Genomic DNA, 17,618 nt, shown 5'->3' with positions numbered 1-17,618 from the left:
ATCTTTAGATCAGCCTGTAGATTTCTGGGTGGAGGGAGCATAGTTCATCCCTCCACCCCACTTTTGATATATTCCAATGACTATGGTACAGTCAGCACACAATGGACACACACGAGGCTCTCAATAAATATGTACAGGTCAACAAATGCAGCAATTCCATCATCGATAGATAGGGTTAGGAAGAAACCGCGTTCACAAATAAGCAAATGACTATCTAGGACCCTGTATGTGATGTAAAGCTAACTTGGGGAAACAAAACAGAAAACCGTGCTTTTAAGTCTTTTATTATTATGTACAGTCTGTAACTACGCCTGTTTTCACCACATCTCAGTTTGCTGGGTGTTTCCTTAAGAGTTACCTATAAGCAAATTATGTATTCATCAACTTGTGGCAGGCTGGATCTAATACAGTCAAGAAGGCTTCCAACACATTAAGTGCTCTTGAAGGTAATAAAAAAAAAGGGCTAATTACTTAACTGAAGTGGTTGTAAGGGAGATGTTGGATATCTTGACTCTCTGGGACTGACATCAGCAAAAGTGGCTTACAAAAGACGGCTTTGCGAAACAGCAAGGACAAATCTCTCTGAACCAAGTTACTTTATTAAATCTATGGCGTGGGTGGTTCTGTAGTTGACGGAACATGGGGACTGTACTAAACAATGCCTCGAGTGTCGGTGGGTGAAGCAATTTTAAAGTATGTGGCTGGTGTTCACAGTTGGAGCCTATGAGATTTTACATTTAATGGCTCTACGTTTTCCCATGGCCATCTGTCTTTCTCTTTAATAAGCAATGCTCCTTATCAGGCCTGATTTGTGGACATTGATTGCGCCATTATACTTGTTAAATATTAAAGCATTTTTCCCCGTGTGAAATCTAATTAGGCAAAGTGTTGAGTACAAGCCTGGAATTATCATTCAGAATAACAGCTCAGTCATTACCTGTGACACAGACCTCAGTCTGCTGAATTGTGGACCTTTGTTCACCCCTAATGAGAACGCCAGTGCACTGATCGCTCGCTCTCCTCCTTGCTCTCTTGTTCTCTCTCTTTTCAGTCCTCATGATTGAACCCTAAGCTTTGTGCAAGACAGCCCAGCACCACGGCACTGAAAAGATGTCCCCAGGCATCTTTTCATTGGTTACTTTTTGATTTTAATATTTACTATTAATATTTTGTGTGCATGTATGTGTGTTGGGGGTATGCATGTGTATATGTGCATCTGCATGTGCGTAGGCAGGTGTGTGCATGTGCGTAGGCAGGTGTGTGCATGTGCGTAGGCAGGTATGTGCATGTGCGTAGGCAGGTGTGCGCATGTGCGTAGGCAGGTGTGTGCATGTGCGTAGGCAGGTGTGTGCATGTGCGTAGGCAGGTGTGTGCATGTGCCTGTGGAGACCTAAGGTTGATTTTAGGTGTCTTTTTCAATTGTTCTTCACTTTATAATATGCCGAGACTGAGTCTCTTGCTGAACCTAGAACTCACCATTTTTGGCTACTTTGGCTAGTCCACTTACTCTCGGAATTTCCTATTTCTGCCTCCTCTTAGCCGGGACTACAGGCGCCTGCCATATCCACCTGGACTTTACATGATTGCTGGGGGTCCTAACTCGAGTCCACTTCCTTGCATATAAAACGCTTTATCTCCTAGGCCATCTTCCAGTCAATTAATTAATTAATTGACATTGAACTCCTCATCTTCCTGCTTTTCCTCTTGACTGCTGGGCTCATAGACTTCTGTCAACACACCTGGCTCTCATTTCTTATTTAAAATAAAAAAAAATCGCTGTAGCCTTCTATGAATCTCTGCATATATTCAGGTGCACACACACACACGTGATATGAGGCTGAGTGGTCTGAAGCAGATCGGGCCCAGCTTCTGCCTTGCTCTTCTCTCAGAGAAAAGCTTTTAAGTCACAAGTTTCCTGTAATGTCTGGTTATCAGGCTAATAGCTTCCTTCTCAGTGGTCCCAGTGCATGCTGGGGTTTTTTTTGAAAGTGCCTCTATGCTGTCACCATTACAAATGGCAGCAATATCATGTTCCACTTAGGAATTATGGAAATCAGTGTGCATGTCTCCTTAAAGTGAAATTTTATTTCCAGTTGATTTTGAATGTGGTCAGATAAAAATAAAATTTGGCTCTAAAGTAAAATATGAACACGAATCTCAAAGACTTGACAATTCTACTTCCCCAATGGAGACGTGGAAGCTTGGAGGATGGCACACTGAGGTCCTCATGAGTGATGGAGATAGAAACAGACCCGGAGCCCTGTACACCTGCCCTTTCAGCAGGGAGGGCCTTGGCAGAGGATGATGGGAATGATCTTCCCACTTCCTTGGCTCTTTACTCATAGCCTGGGGAACCTGGAAAGGTTCTGAGGGCAGGATTGCTGCCTACAGTCAGCTGAAGACAGGGTCCATATCATTTGAGTTTCTGTGGATTTACAGAAGAATTTGCATTTTGTATTGCTAATTGGCAGATTGCTGGGAACTGGAACTCAATGTTTCATAATCCAAGTGCAGCCTTGGAGAGTCTCAGTGTCCTCCAGCCAGTTAGATGAGCAGCAACAGCTGTCAGGCAGTGATCCCAGAGAGTGCCGGCTGAATCTGGGCAGTGTTGGGGCTCAGCTGGGAACTGTGCTTCCGTGACAAAAATCTCAGTGTCTTGCTTGATTTTTGCAGCCTGCAAGCACACTTACTAGTTCTGCATATCTGACCTGAGCTTGAAGAGGATCCAGAGGATGCCTGGGCCTTGACAACACCTGCCAGTTTATACAGTATGATCCAGAAGCAGGCGAGCTCTGAGGTGTAATGTGTCTGGGTTACACCAGATGCCATTTAACAACCTATTTCTCCGCCACTCCGCCCTGCCACCCCGGTCCCATCCTTTTGTCTGTAAAGCAGGGGAAACAGCAAACACTTATGTTTAGTCTGTTGTGTGCAGGAGCTATCTCAATGCTATTGGGGCATAAGTCATTTCATCTTTATAGCAACTTGTCATCATCTCCTCTTTTCAGTGTGAAAACCGAGGCCCAAAGAAATGTAACGCCTTTTAAGGTGGAGCCAGCCTTTAAATATTGGTGACTGCTCCTCTTTATCTGCCATTAGGCTCGAGGTGACTGTGAGGATCAGCTGGGATAAATGAACCCAGTATACCAACTCTCCTCTGTTTGCTAGAACAAGGCCGCCGTGCCTTTCCTGACGAAACCCCTGAGACCCTCAGAGGTAGCATTTTCTTCTCTCATATCCAAGCTGTAAGGAACTGGATCAGAATCTGAGGGTTGCTTTGGCAATTTTAAAATTACCATAGAATCTAGCAGACTGGTGAAGGTCCCTGGAGTTGGGGAGACAAGTGGGACCTGCCCAGGACAGGCACATCTGGGGCTGCCAGTCAAGGCTCCTTGTCTGCTTGCATGGCTCTCTGCGCTTTTCCTGGCAGAATCTAAGGGTCAAGTGTTAAATTTGCTTCTCCCTCAGGCAATTAAGCTTATTAGCCATGCTAACAGCATTTCCTGTGCCCTGGAGCAGAACACACTCAGAAGAGCCCCAGAGCACTCCCGGATGTCTTCAGGGATGCCTTTGGCCCTCTTGAACAACTATTTTTCTATCCGTTTCTTCCATTCTGTTCAGTTCGCAGCCCAATTCACAGAACCCAGCCATGTTTCCAGGTGATACTGTTATGGAATTTAGGCATTGTCTTGCATCTGTTATTTTGTTTACTTTTAAATTAATAAATCACAAATTCATGTTATGTATGTAACATGCTCACTATGCACATTAAATTACAATAATAAAGTCAGCATTCCCACGCATCCAGAACATTCTCTCTCAAGCCCTGGCTGGGCATGTGCTTCTGGCCACATATCCGTCCTTCCTCTTATTCCTCCACTGCTAGGGCAGCAGATCTCTCCACACTGTAAGCTGCTTGCTGGGCTTTCTTCAGCGCTCTACCACAGATGTACACCACGTTGTTTCTGAGACAGGCCACGGAAGTTTAACTAACACCTTAAGAATGCCAGTGAGAAGTTACTAAAATAAGTTGAGAGAAAGGCAGAAATGGAGACTTTTCAGAGCAAAGAGTGGACCCCAGCTTCACAGTCCAGGAAAATCTATCTTCCATGTTCTGAGGGCATGAAAAGCAGCAAGGTGGGATTTGTACCGGAATTTGTGTGAAGAAGCCTGGGCTGTGAGGCTCTGCTGGTCTGTCCTACTAAAGAAGCTGTTTGAGGAAGCCCTCTGCACACGTGGTACTGCCCAGACTGCTGCCCCCACAGCAGGCTCTGCTCCCTCCAGGTTAGGAGCCAGAGGTGCTCTGTGAGTGAAGAGAAAGAGCAACAGGGAAGTACGTGGGCTTCTGTATGTGCTCTCTCTCTCTCTCTCTCTCTCTCTCTCTCTCTCTCTCTCTTTCTCTCTTTCTCTCTCTCTCATTGTGTGTGTGCATCTCCCCCCCCCCCCACACACACTTCCTGGAACTAGACCTGGCCTTGTACGGTGATAGAGAAGCCCTGGAACTATCACCTCTGCCCAGGGGCTCTATGTGAAAAAGGCAGAGAAGTAAATTTCAAAACAGGGGGAGGTGGGATGTTGCAAAGAGAAAAGTTGACTCCCAGGGCTGTAGGTCAGAGGGACTCAGTGAGGGTCCACCCACCAAAACCCTACAGAAGTACCCAGGAGAAAGAGAGAAACTTGGTTTAAATATGCGCTGGTCTAGAGACTGTGAGGCTTTTGCAGTAGGGATGAGGATTAAGTCGGCCTTCCTATTGATGCAGGGATAATATAAAATAGAAATTTATTTCTCTCCTATATATAAGTAGTAACTGAGTAATTCAGGAACAGAGCTTTTTCAAACAGGTCCCAGGAACACACCCATATCCTATGTGTGCAGCACTCAGAGGAAGCAGCTAAAGCTCCAGCAGTCACAACACACTTCAGGCACAGAGGAAAGAAGAATGGGGGAAGGGCCTCCCATTCAAGGAGGCCTTTAGGCTACCCTACCCAGCGTTTTGTGCTTATACCTCATTTATGGGTGTTCGGTTACATTTCGTGGAGCCTGAAGTTTTCTGGTCATAGTCGTCTTTGAAGGTCAGTCTACACATTCAGCTCTCCGCTTGCTGTATTTGGTGACACAAGAACCTTAGGGGCTTCCTATTACCTCCCAGAAGCTGGAGAATGTTGCTGCCTTCTAAAGCTTCCCTGGTTTATCAAGGGGGACAGGCACTGCCAGTAGTATTTTAACTTTCTAACTCAACATACTGCTACCATACAATTTTAACAGTTAATTTTAATAAGTATCCTTTAAAAATAGCCTGATGATAACCAGAGATTTACACTTTTGTTAGTTATCTCAAGCAGTATCTGCTGAAGTCAGGGCTCACAGGGGTATTTACTTACATTGAGAGGGTTGACCAGATGCAGTTTCTCTTCTTCTTTCCCCTTGATTCCCTCCCCTTTCTCTTCCTCTTCCCTCATTCCCTCTTGATATTGTACAGTTTCCACAAGCCACATGTTTTAGTCTCCATGTCTTTAGTTTATCTTGTAGAATATTTCCCACATGTTTTTGATGCTAATAAAATTATTAACCAGGATCACCTCTAGCCCCAACCTCCCTTTTTTTCTTCATATGACAGGGTTTTGCCACACAGCCTGAATCGCCTGGAACTAGCTATGAGAACCAGGCTTGACTTGAACTGGCTGGCAGTAGTCCTCTTGTCTCGCAATTGCTGGGATCACACGTGTAAGCCATCAAATTTGACCTCATCCTGGTGCCTCTTCCTAAAAACCAATACAGAATATTAAAAAAAAATATGATCCCTAACTGTTTATCACTTAACAGTGTTTTTTGTCCTACAAAATTTACATATTGGGGCTATTGTATTTTATAGTGAACATTTATACGTATCTGCTACATTTGTGTGTGTGTGCGTGTGTGCATGTGTGTGCATGCATGTGTGTGTGCGCACGCGTGCGCGCGCGTGTGCATTCACGTGTTTTCACTCACTCACCGTTCTTGCATTTCAGATATTCTGGGGTGTTTACACTTCTGATATATTATCTCAAGGTTCTTATATCGAGAGCCTGTTAGCAGCAAACTAGCTATGATTTGAATGTGGACTGCCCCCACAGGCTTGTGATTTGGATCGCAGCTGTTTTATGACATTTGGCCTGGTTAGCAGCAGTGGCTTACTGGGGGTGAGCTTTGAGGCTTATAACCATCTCCTGCTTCTGACCCGTGTTGTCAGCTTCCTGACCCACGCACCGGTCCATGAGAAGGGGCAGCTCTAAGCTCCTGTCTCTGCGGAGCCAGCTGCTTTTCCATGCCTTCCCCCAGGATGGACTGTATTCCCTTGAACTAGGCACCAAAGAAGTTCTCCCATTTAGGTCACATACGTTTGGATTCTTCTAATGTGGCCCTTCCCCTTCCTTCCCTCTGCCACACTGTAGCTCAGCCAACATGGTCCTGCCAGAGGCAGAGCACCCGAGGCTGTCTAATTGTGAGTTTTCAGCCTCCGAAACCATAAGCTAGATGACTGTTTTTCCTTTACAACTGCCCGGCCTTGGCTTCTTTGTTATAGAAGCAGAAAACTGCATTATGACTTTCAAACGTCCTTCAGAGCAAAATCTTTGCTATATGGAGTGACACTGGGTCAATGGCAGGCCGTCGCTCTTGGAAGGAGCTCTCTAGGCATTGAGGGAGGTCGTCTTCTCACTTTTATACCCAGAGACATAGTTGAACTATGCAATATTCTACTTTTTTCACATAAGCCATATTTTTCTAGCTCAGTTCTTAACACTGCATCTTTGGGGAAGGGTTCTACGCATGGGATCCCTTTGGCAGCCTGTAGACCTAGTGTGTGACAAAGGTATTGTCTCCTATCTCCTATTCCTGACTCACTGAAATAGATGTCTAGGCTCTAAGAGTGGCACACGCCCCAGTAGCTAACCCAGTTCTAATACCTCTTTAGACCCTTGCCTTGCTATTGTTTGGGGCTCTGAAGATCTTCAGATTTTCCTGTAATAATACTACAATTTAGATATTCATTATTATCATATGTAGAATGTGTGTTTCAAAACTTTGGTAATTTGGTATTTTGTACAGATCGTTTTCGGCTGTCTCGTCTGCCAAACCACTGGCAGTGGGATTCTGTGCATTTACTTCCTCAGGTATCCTTGTGACCTCTCCAGCGCTGAGTCAAAAGGAACACTCATCGAGAGAGGGTCGCTTGCTTTATCTGAACAAAGAATTATTCTGAGTCAGTCATCCTCCTGGATTAGTTTAGATTCAAAGAGCTCCACCCAGCAATGCTCAAAGCAAGAGAGAGGTGACATTCAGGAAGGGCTTAGGTGCTTATAGCTCAGGGTGTCTGATTGTTCGGCTCTCTGTAAATGGCTTAAGCTCAGGAGCCATGATTTCCTGGGACCCAGCTATTTGCTGCTAGAATCACCCTTAAGTTGGGCTGCAGTTTGTTTCAATAGGAGGTTGCCATGGCAGCACAGTGACTCACAGTATGGAGATAGCTTGAGTCCAGATTTCATTTAGTTTAACAGTTGGTACCAAGGTGAGGCTTTCCTGTGTGGGGCAGGGCCTGCAACTTTTGATACTTTCCATCTCTTTCTGATAGAGAAAACTTTTCACTATAGAAATGAATGTTGACACTGAGTTAGAAAGGACACTGACAGTTGGATTTCAGGTGGTCGTCATTCTGAGCTCCCAGGCTGTCACCTGAGTGTGAGGTCCCAGAAGCAACTGCAGGGGTGGGCAGATGGGCCCTGGTCTGGTTCCAGTGGAATGGACTGTGGGTACTATTTAGAGACATCCAGGCCTCCTGCATGGCTTGCATGTGCCCTTCGGATTGGGGGCATGCACACTGTTCTACTGATGCAAGGTATATTAGAGCGATAGCTGAGGTTCCTCCCCAGGTACTTCCGGGTGCATCAAAATAACTTGAAACTGATGGTCGTTAGTGACAACAAATAAAGCTCAGTGCTTGCTCACAGGAGGGAAGCACTGGATAGAAGTCTCACGTCATATTGTATTGTTGCTAAACGTCAGCATGCATGCAGGTGCGTAAACTGACAAGCATAATTGAGCACAGGATGCTTCTCTGTCGGCAGAAGGATGTAGGCTGTTCAGCACACACAGTATGTTGTGCAGCACCATTGTTACTTCGTGATTAAAGTTCCGTCTTCAGGACTGTGGGAGGAGGTTGGTGATCATCCATATCGGCATCCAGCTTCACGTGCCATCCAGCTGCTGCCTCCGAACTGAGAGTTTGAGACAATGGGGTTTGATTTGGTAGTTAGCCTAAAGATGGAATTGATTTATTCTTTCTAGTGGAAAGCACCAGGTTTTGAAATGGGAAATAATGGGAACTCTTTTTTACTTAAGCAGAATTTCACAGGGACAATGGGTGGCTTGTGGGCCAGAGATGTGGTCATAGAGTGGAAGCGGACTGCAGGGAGCATGTGCCAAATGGCAAAGGTGTTGGGCTAAAAGTATACAGATTGGATTATATGTATATCTCTCTCACACTCACTGACGGCTGTCATGAAGGCATTTCAGAACCTAGGAGTTGGATGGATAGTTGAATGTTTGCTTGTCTACCCCGAATTTCTATTCTTTATCCAATTAGCTGTTGATGCTCACACACCCTTCCCTGTTCAGCACTGCTGGAGTGGCCTTCAACAGAAGAACGGGGTACTTTGGGAACATTTGAAAGTATATGCATCACATCTCCTAGTTTCTCTCCCCCCCGCCCCCTATACAGAGTTTCTCTGTGTAGCTTTGAGCCTGTCCTGAAACTAGTTCTTTTAGACCAGGCTGGCCTCGAACTCACAGAGATCCGCCTGCCTCTGCCTCCTGAGTGCTGGGATTAAAGGTGTGCGCCACCACCACCAGACTCCTAGTTTACATTTTATCTGCCTCTTTTTCCAAAATGAATTTGTGATGACTACTTGTTTTACTTTTAAAATGGATAAATTGGCAATAACAAATTTTCATCAAAGTTATAAGATAGTGCATTAGTGAATATTTCATTACATATGCACACACACATGGGTGCACATGCATGTGAAGATCAGAGGACAGCCTTGACATTTGAGAACATCTCTCACTAACCTGGAGCTCACTCCACAGGCTAAGGTGACGGGCCAGCCAAACCTGTGACATCGTTTACAGTCATCGATTACGCTGTCATCTGATCACAGTCATCAAACATAAAGTTCTTGCATTGTTTGATCCATTATTCCAGACTTATTGTGAAGTCATGGACTTTAATACTATTTTACCTGTTTGTTCTTTTAACATATCACACACATACACAAACACACAATTGACACACACTCCCACAATGCACACACGCATACATGCACATTCTCACACAAATACACACACGCCCACTCCCACACATTACCCACCCTGCAGCACACACATCAAATTGCTGCTATGGGACAAGTCCTTGTTGGTGCAGGAAAGAAGTCTCATCACACACACACACACACACACACACGCACACATACACATGCACACATACACACATGCACACATACACACTTGCACATGTGCACACGCACACATTGAGCTGCCGCTATGGGACAAGTCCTTGTTGGTGCAGGAAAGAAGTCTCATCACACACACACACACACACACGCACACGCACACGCACACATACACATGCACACATACACACATGCACATGTGCACACGCACACATCGAGCTGCTGCTATGGGACAAGTCCTTGTTGGTGCAGAAGTCTTATGAAGGCACAACTGCTTTTGAAATTTCCAGACACTGGAGAAGACATAATATCAAGTGAAGGGTCAATCACTAGCGAGTCAGAGTTTGTTTGCGTGTTCCCATTTCCAAGAGATGGGTTTTGAATCCAGCTACCGGTTCTGGGATGTGCTTTACGGCAGCTGATAAATGACGTTTACCATAGCTGACATTTATTGATTTTAAGTGGATGTATTTTGTTGCAGGAATCCCATTAAGAACTCTTCACCCCTGCAGATAACAGGAAATTAAAAGCAGTGTTTCGAGCGCAGGTTTTTGTTCTTAGGAAGCATCCATCAAAAGCAGCTTGAGAAATACAATTAGCATTATGCTAGTTCATAGCGGCTCCAGCACATTCATGTCTAGAAGAAGAGAACCAAGTCAAGACAGTGGATTAATACTTCAGGGTTCACTCACAGTACCTGATTCTTTTAAGCCAGAAAACTTAGAACTGACTGTAGGAAAGCATCTGGTGACCATACACATTTCCAGAAGCAGTATTGTTCTCTATGTACTGTCCACACGTTATAGCCATCAAAACCCCTACTAGACATAGCTAAGATGCAGGTCGGAGTTTGATAGAGCCTGACTGCTCAATTTTTCCTTGATTTTAATTTATTTTCTAGTTGTATTTTTTTGTGGTCCTGGGGAATCACCCTAAGGCCTTGTGCATGCTAGGCAAAGTCTATATCAGAGATATATCCCTGGCTGCCTGAGCTCTTAATATAAAATTACAGCTATGAACAGGAAAATACCAATAGTTGCTATGACCCAGAGGTTAGGAGCACTGGCTGCTCTTACAGGAGTCCTGAGTTCAATTCCTGGCAACCACATAGTGGCTCACAACCATCTATAATGAGATCTGATACCCTCTTCTATCATGGAGATACACACGAATGCACTGTGTACATAATAAATAAATCTTTTTTAAAAAACAAGTAAAACTTAAGCAGGAGCTTTAAACATTTTTATTTTAATAAAATATGTCTAATATGTTTTTAAAAGCCCAAATAAAACAAATTTATTAACAAATAAAATCACACTTGAAACAAAACAAACTCACCCATATTTTCAAATGGAAGGTTTCTTTAATTTTATTTTTTGCATATAATGTTTTAACCTGAGTATAGGTCTATGGATATACAATGCCTCTGACAACAATACAATACAATAGAATACAGTCCTCTGACCGAGTCAGAGGAGGGCATTGTATCACCTAGAACTGGAATTACAGGTGCTGGCGAGGCACCCAGGGAGTGCTTGGAATCGAACCCAGGTCCTCTGGAAAAGCACCAGTGTTCAGATGCCTGCTGAACCACCTCTTAGCTCCTCACCCGTTTTTTAAATGCTCACAGGGGATCCTCTCCACACCCCTGTGGAGGAGACCTATCTCATAGAGGGGGTTCCTGCCAAAGTTAGTTCTCCATTCCCCAATGCCTCGAGTCATTCTTGTCTCTGCTCCCTGGACATTACCAGCCGTCCTGGTGACACAGAAAGCAGGGCTGGTGAAAGCTACCCATCAGTCTGGGGATCCATGGCTGGGGGAAGCTTGGCCTGCAGGTTGCATTCTGATTTGCAAGATTTCTGTTTGACGGGACACAGGAGAATTATGTCAGCGTTACTGGCCGACTAAACCCCTGGGCATTGTTAAAGCACACTTGGTTCTAGGAAGACAGTCAGGGACCATTCAGGATCATTTTGCTCCAGTCCTTGGGCCTGGGTTGTTTGGTTCACTGGGAGCCATCCATGACTTAGCATGCACAAACAGACAGCACCGTGCTGAGCACAGTGACCTACTTATTCCTGCCTGGGAGCTCACCGTAGACATTTTTCTTGTTTTGCTTATCTTTGAGTTGGCTATATTTAAAAGTCTGTTCCGAATAGCATCCTGCTTAGATATTACGACTCTGATCTTAGCACACACAGGTTTTACGCCACAGAATGTTTCCAGTAACTGGTGTAAGCGGTTTCTTTCTTGGTGGCTTGGCAAGATGCATGCAGGTGTGTGAATTCCCTTAGCGGCTGCATTTTTTTTCCAGGCTCAAATGGCATATGGGTCATGTGACCTAACTTCTAGGATTTGTTCAGTGTTTGCCACCATTGTCCTTTGGTTGGTCAGGAAGCTGGGCTTCAGAAAGAGTAATGACGGTGAGATTTTGAAACAGGAAGCGTGGGGACACTTAGTGTAGGTTATTTTATTTTATTTTTTCATTTTCAAGGCGTGTGCTGTCCCTTTTCTGTCCTCTGTGCCATCAGGAGCTAGGATAAGGTTAAAGGTCTTGCCATTTTCTGTGACGCTGCAGGATTTTGAAGACTTTGATGGCTGATCTGTTTTATGAGCCCTATGGGCAATTATTCTTTTGGACTTTACCTCCTGTGTACACGGAAGAAACTACAGGTGACCCCACCCCCTGTTCCTGCTTACACCCTGACGTCTCCTGCTTGTGAGTGTCAGCAAGGGACACAGCCTGATATGGTCACCTGTTGATTCTGAGAAGTGCCCTGCCTCCCTTTGAAGCCTTTTGGTCTGGTGAGGATATTTATTTCATTTTTTTTTTTTGCAAAAGGGTCTCATTCTTTAAGTCTAGGCTTGCCTTGAACTCATAGTTATCCTCCTGCTGTAGCCTCTCAAGTGCTGGGATTACAGTTGTAAGTTGGTAGGCCAAGCCAAGGATTTTGACGATGCTTCAGCAAGGAATTTCTTTGAGAGTTAGTAGGAAGCAGAGTAGAACACAGTACATAATGGCAAGACAAGGAGACAGCACTCACTTTAAGTGTGGGTGCTGAGACAGAGGGATGTACTCAAGTGTCTTAACAACAGCTGTAGCATTTTATGGCTTTTGAAGTCTCATTGTTCACCCAACACATTTTACAACCAGGTTCAGCCGATTAAGCAGAGGTTGGGTGTTAAGTGAGCTGGTTGACTGGCTTTCCTTATCTAGTAGAAGCTCTTATGTAGATAAACTGTCCCGAGGGTTATGAGGTACATTGTTCAGGTCTGGGGACGGGAGAAAAGTGTTGGCAAGGTCACAGAGGTTTCAGCTTTAAGCAAGTGTGGCCTACTTGTAACATTCTTGTTGGAGGTACTCTTCAGAAAAGGGAGTAATCCCTGATTTGGTTAGTTTGATGAAGTTCTTGGCTAACAGTCAAAGAGAAACGCCAACTGGATCTTGAAGCATCTTTTCTTTCCCAGGTCCATTTTCTCTGCCTTCTTTGTCCTGTATTGATGGAGAGAGGTTTTGGGGGAACGAGGAAACGAAGCTTCCTGTCCTGGAGCTGGTGCTCTGCCGTTATGGAGACTGTGACGTTCTTCCAGGGACTGTAGTCAGCCCTTTCTTCTAAGTAATGCCAAGTGTGTGAAGCTAGGGATCCCCTTAGCATTCTTCTCTGGGTGAACGGGAGAGAGGACCAGGAAGGGGATAGTTCATTCCTCTCAAAGTCTTCATCCTATGGGCTGACTCCAGAAAACAGACATCGTAGCTTGGAATGGGTTGAGTGAAAGTCTATGATGTGTGGTGACAAAGTCTGAGGCTTCCCAGATGGATGGAGTCTGTTTCTAGTCTAGCTGGCCATCTGGTACTTGAAGTCTCCACAGCAGCCCAGGTCGCCCCCATTTGTGCCTGAACACTCCAGGAGTCAGCAAACTCACTACTTTATGAGCCAGGCCTTTCTGAGTCTGGGTGGCTTAACACAGAGCCATTCCGTGTGATTCCTCTGCTTTCACTTGCTGATCTTAAACTGTGCTGGAGAGAACGGAGCAGCAGCGAGGTGAGTACGGAGCAGGTAACAATTCCCGCAAAGGCGCCGTCTGCAAACTTTCAAGTGAGCGGGTGAGAAGCAAGCAAAGGAATGAGCCCAGAGAGTGAGCTCTGAGCTCCTTCTTGTTAGCCCTCCTTGGCTTATCACACCCAAAGGCCTTGCTTTTTCCATTGGCTGTCTTTGCCATAGTGATAGACTTCAAAGGACGTAGTGAGTCATGTGTCTGGCTTATACTGTTGCGGAAATGTCCTTGGGTTTTCTTGGCAGAGATAAAGAGAGGGATTGTATTCGTTGCCTTTGGGAAGTCTATCAGCTAAAAACTAAACCAAGCCAAACCAACCAACCGAAAACCAAAAGAGAAGTAGCTAAAAGAAAATTACCTAATAAATAAATAAATTAAAAAAAAAAGAAAATTACCATTTTCCTTGGTAAAGTTTTTAGGAATGTATTCTGCACCTCAAGGCTCTTTAGCAATCAGGTCTCTTGCTTGGAGTTGATTGTGTTTTTACTTCCATTCTCTTCCATCTCACCTTGAATGGCCCAGGATTCTCGCTGGCGAGATAGCTACATCTTCCAGGGGTGAGGAAAGGTTGGCTTTTTTTCTTCCCATAGTGCAGTAATACATACCTAAAATTCTGAGAAAGCATTAACATTCAAGAAATGAACTAGCAAGCCGCCGTTTATGCAGCTTGTGACGTGTCTCTTTTGTGAATGGATGGTACTTCCTTCTACCAAGTTCCAAATTGCGGGCTGAACTGAATGAGCAAGTGGCGCCTGAATCAATGAGGGTCTGTGTGTGTGTACGTGTGTGCTCAGATTAGAACGAGCCTGTGCAAATAAGATTAAGGGTCAGGCTTACACTCACAGAACCTGAGACAGGATGGAATTATGACTTTAGCTGCCTCCAGTGCGGGAGCGTGGGGACATCTCTGAATTTGTCAGGAATGTCATTCTGGTGATTGCATCAGTAATGCTGTAGCACGAACTTCTCTCTCATGGTGTTAGGGAAAGCAGAGTGAAGTGGGTAACCAGCAGTCTCTACTGTGTGTGAAGGAAAGGAGACTATGTCTATCTTGGTAAAAATAACCTATTGTCACTTACAAGAAACCTGGAAGAAAATAGGAACTCATAAAATGGAAGTAAAACTCACACAATTCTACTGCTAAGGACTTGAGTCTTAGAACTGTCAATCATCTCCTTCTCCTCAAATATTCAGTTTCTGTCAGGGGAACGAAGTCTCTCCACTGTCCGGCGGGGTCTAGCAGAATGGAGAAGCAGGAGTTGGTTCCTTCTTATCCTCCAAATGAGTGCATGGCCCAGGCTGGGCACACAGAGGATCTTGTTCCAAGAATGTTCAGCAAATAAAAAAATGCTGGCAGCTACTTCTCCCTCGTGGTGGCACTTGGTCACTGTGTCCACCCGTGCATTCTCAACATACGCAAAGGGAAAAGCTTCCTTCCCTGAAAAGAGTATTTTATTAATTTCATGGAAGTGGTTTTGCAATATTAGATTAAATTTCTATTTCATATTTGTTAAAATAGTTATTTTCTCATAAATAGCAAGAGAACGACTGGGTTCCTCTTCCAGGGGTCAGAAGGGAAATCTAGCTCAGAGAGTGAGACCCTCCTAGGACTTCCGGCCTCCAGAATTACAAGATGGTCCATGTTACTTTGTTTTTAAGATGCCAAGCAGATGGAAATTAACCCAGGAGTGCTGTTGGATAGTGGCTGTCTTATCCCTGGGCAACTCTCGGTCAGGTGACTGGGGCATATGCAGAAACCCCTTTTTAGATCAGGTGTGGTAGTGCTGTGAGCTTATACTTCTAGCAGCGAGGAGGCCAAGACAGGAGCTTTGTGAGTCCAAGGCAAACCTGTGAAGGCTACCCAGTGAAATCCTACATTAGGCACAAACAGCCAGGAAATTTTACAGTTTTTTAAATGGGGGATTTGAGCCCTTGCCCCAAACAAAGAGACTGCATTGTGTTCTTAAGTCCTATTGTTTGAAAAAAAAAATGCCTCTTGTTAAAGATAGACTCTGGTTACAAGAGAAAGTATAGGCTAGAGATCTATTTCAAACTAAATATTTATATTTCCACTTAAATATGGAGCCAGGACTGTTTATGGCTCCTAATATAGCCATTTGAACTTTCCAGAGTGTTTTTAGAATTTTCTCATGTAAGGTACCATGCAACTGTATCATTAAAATAATTATAAACTTTTCAGGGGAGGAAGCTTTTTCCAAAAAGAAAGTCGCAGTGTGTAAGGAGCTAGCTATGACCTCTGCATTCCTTCATCAAAGAGCGAGCTTGCTGGCTCACTGTCTTCCCGGCCTTCATGTTTTTTCTTTATCCTGGTGGCATTCTTTCAGTGGTGACACTGAATTTTATGTCCTGTTTCACTGTCTACTCTGGATGACCTGAGAAGTAATAGGTACCAGGTCTTGTGGTTTATAGGTAAACGTGTATGTACACCATTTACAGTGTAACGCTTGCATTCAGAAAGCATAAAAGCAAGACACCGCTTATTGAGCTAAGCAATAATGACGCCTTTCCAGTGGCCATCCCATTAACAATCTTCACCTCTCAGTGAACCAGGCAATAATGATGCCTTTCTAATGGTCATCCCGTTAACAATTTCCCAATTTTGAACCACTTCTCTATCATTAGCTGTTAAGGTATTAAACACATATGATGTTGTTTTCAGCTCTTTGGAATTATATAAAACCCTCTCCCAATTATCAGGACTTGCAAATAAGGGAAATTAGATTGACCTTGAACTCTGTGTGTGTGTGTACACGGGTGCACATCTGTGCATGTGTGCAGGTACATATGTGAGTTTGGGTCCGTGTGTGCATGTGGAGGCCAGAGGTCAACCTCTGGTGTCACTCCTGAAGATTTCTCTACCCAGTTTTTGAGACAGTTTGTTTGGGGCTCACCTTTGTCAAGGCTGGCTGGCCTGGGAGCTGCAGAAAATCTTTCCTCTGCCTTTCCAGTGGTGTGATTGCAAGCGCGCACCACTGTGAACACTTTCATGTGAGCACTGGGGCTTGGACTCCTGTTCTCATGCCTGTGTGGTGTGTGCTTTACCTGCTGGGCTATCTCCCAGTCCTTGATTTTAAATATTAATCTTAATCCATTCTGCTTTTGTATCAGAGTCCAGAACATCTCTCTATTTCTAAAGAGGGTTCTAGAACATGGACGTGAGAGGAACCCAATTAGATGGCTAGATGGATATATACAAAGATGGATTTGTATGTAGATGAACATGCGCACAGAAGGACATGCGCACAGATGGACATGCACACAGATGGACATGCGCATAGACGGACATGCACACAGATGGACATGCACACACATGGACATGCACAGAGACGGACATGCGCACAGAAGGACATGCACATAGACGGACATGCACACAGATGGACATGCGCATAGACGGACATGCACAGAGATGGACATGCGCACACATGGACATGCGCACAGAAGGACATGCACACAGAAGGACATGCGCACAGATGGACATGCGCACAGAAGGACATGCGCACAGACGGACATGCGCACAGAAGGACATGCGCACAGACGGACATGCGCACAGAAGGACATGCACATAGACGGACATGCGCACAGAAGGACATGCACATAGACGGACATGCACAGAGATGGACATGCGCACACATGGACATGCGCATAGACGGACATGCACAGAGATGGACATGCGCAAAATGGACTTGCGCACAGATGGACATGCGCACAGATGGACATGCACAGAGATGGACATGCACACACATGGACATGCACAGAGATGGACATGCACATAGACGGACATGCACAGAGATGGACATGCGCAAAATGGACTTGCGCACAGATGGACATGCACATAGACGGACATGCACAGAGATGGACATGCGCACACATGGACATGCACAGAGATGGACATGCGCATAGACGGACATGCGTACAGAAGGACATGCGCATAGACGGACATGCGCACAGACGGACATGCGCACAGATGGACATGCGCATAGACGGACATGCACAGAGATGGACATGCGCAAAATGGACTTGCGCACAGATGGACATGCGCACAGATGGACATGCAC

At 45.0% G+C, this 17,618-nt stretch overlaps 1 protein-coding gene across 7 annotated transcripts in view; it reads left to right on the top strand.

Annotated features, from left to right (window-relative positions):
* The window catches only part of Csgalnact1 (chondroitin sulfate N-acetylgalactosaminyltransferase 1), a 329,616-nt gene that overhangs the window by 12,490 nt on the left and 299,508 nt on the right, over positions 1-17,618 (top strand). The window contains exon 1 of one of the 7 annotated variants that reach the window (XM_075986917.1): positions 12,144-12,291. The exons of 5 other annotated variants lie outside the window; for them this stretch is intronic. The gene's annotated coding sequence lies outside the window, so the exon portion shown is untranslated. Of the gene's footprint in view, positions 1-12,143; positions 12,292-13,491; positions 13,530-17,618 lie in introns of those variants that run through there. One more of the 7 variants, XM_075986919.1, reaches the window with a different exon arrangement.

Source organism: Microtus pennsylvanicus, chromosome 9 (assembly GCF_037038515.1).
Source record: "Microtus pennsylvanicus isolate mMicPen1 chromosome 9, mMicPen1.hap1, whole genome shotgun sequence".
Classification (NCBI taxonomy): domain Eukaryota; kingdom Metazoa; phylum Chordata; class Mammalia; order Rodentia; family Cricetidae; genus Microtus; species Microtus pennsylvanicus.
Note: the sequence above shows the minus strand (reverse complement) of the source record. Positions and strands in the feature narration are given on the sequence as shown.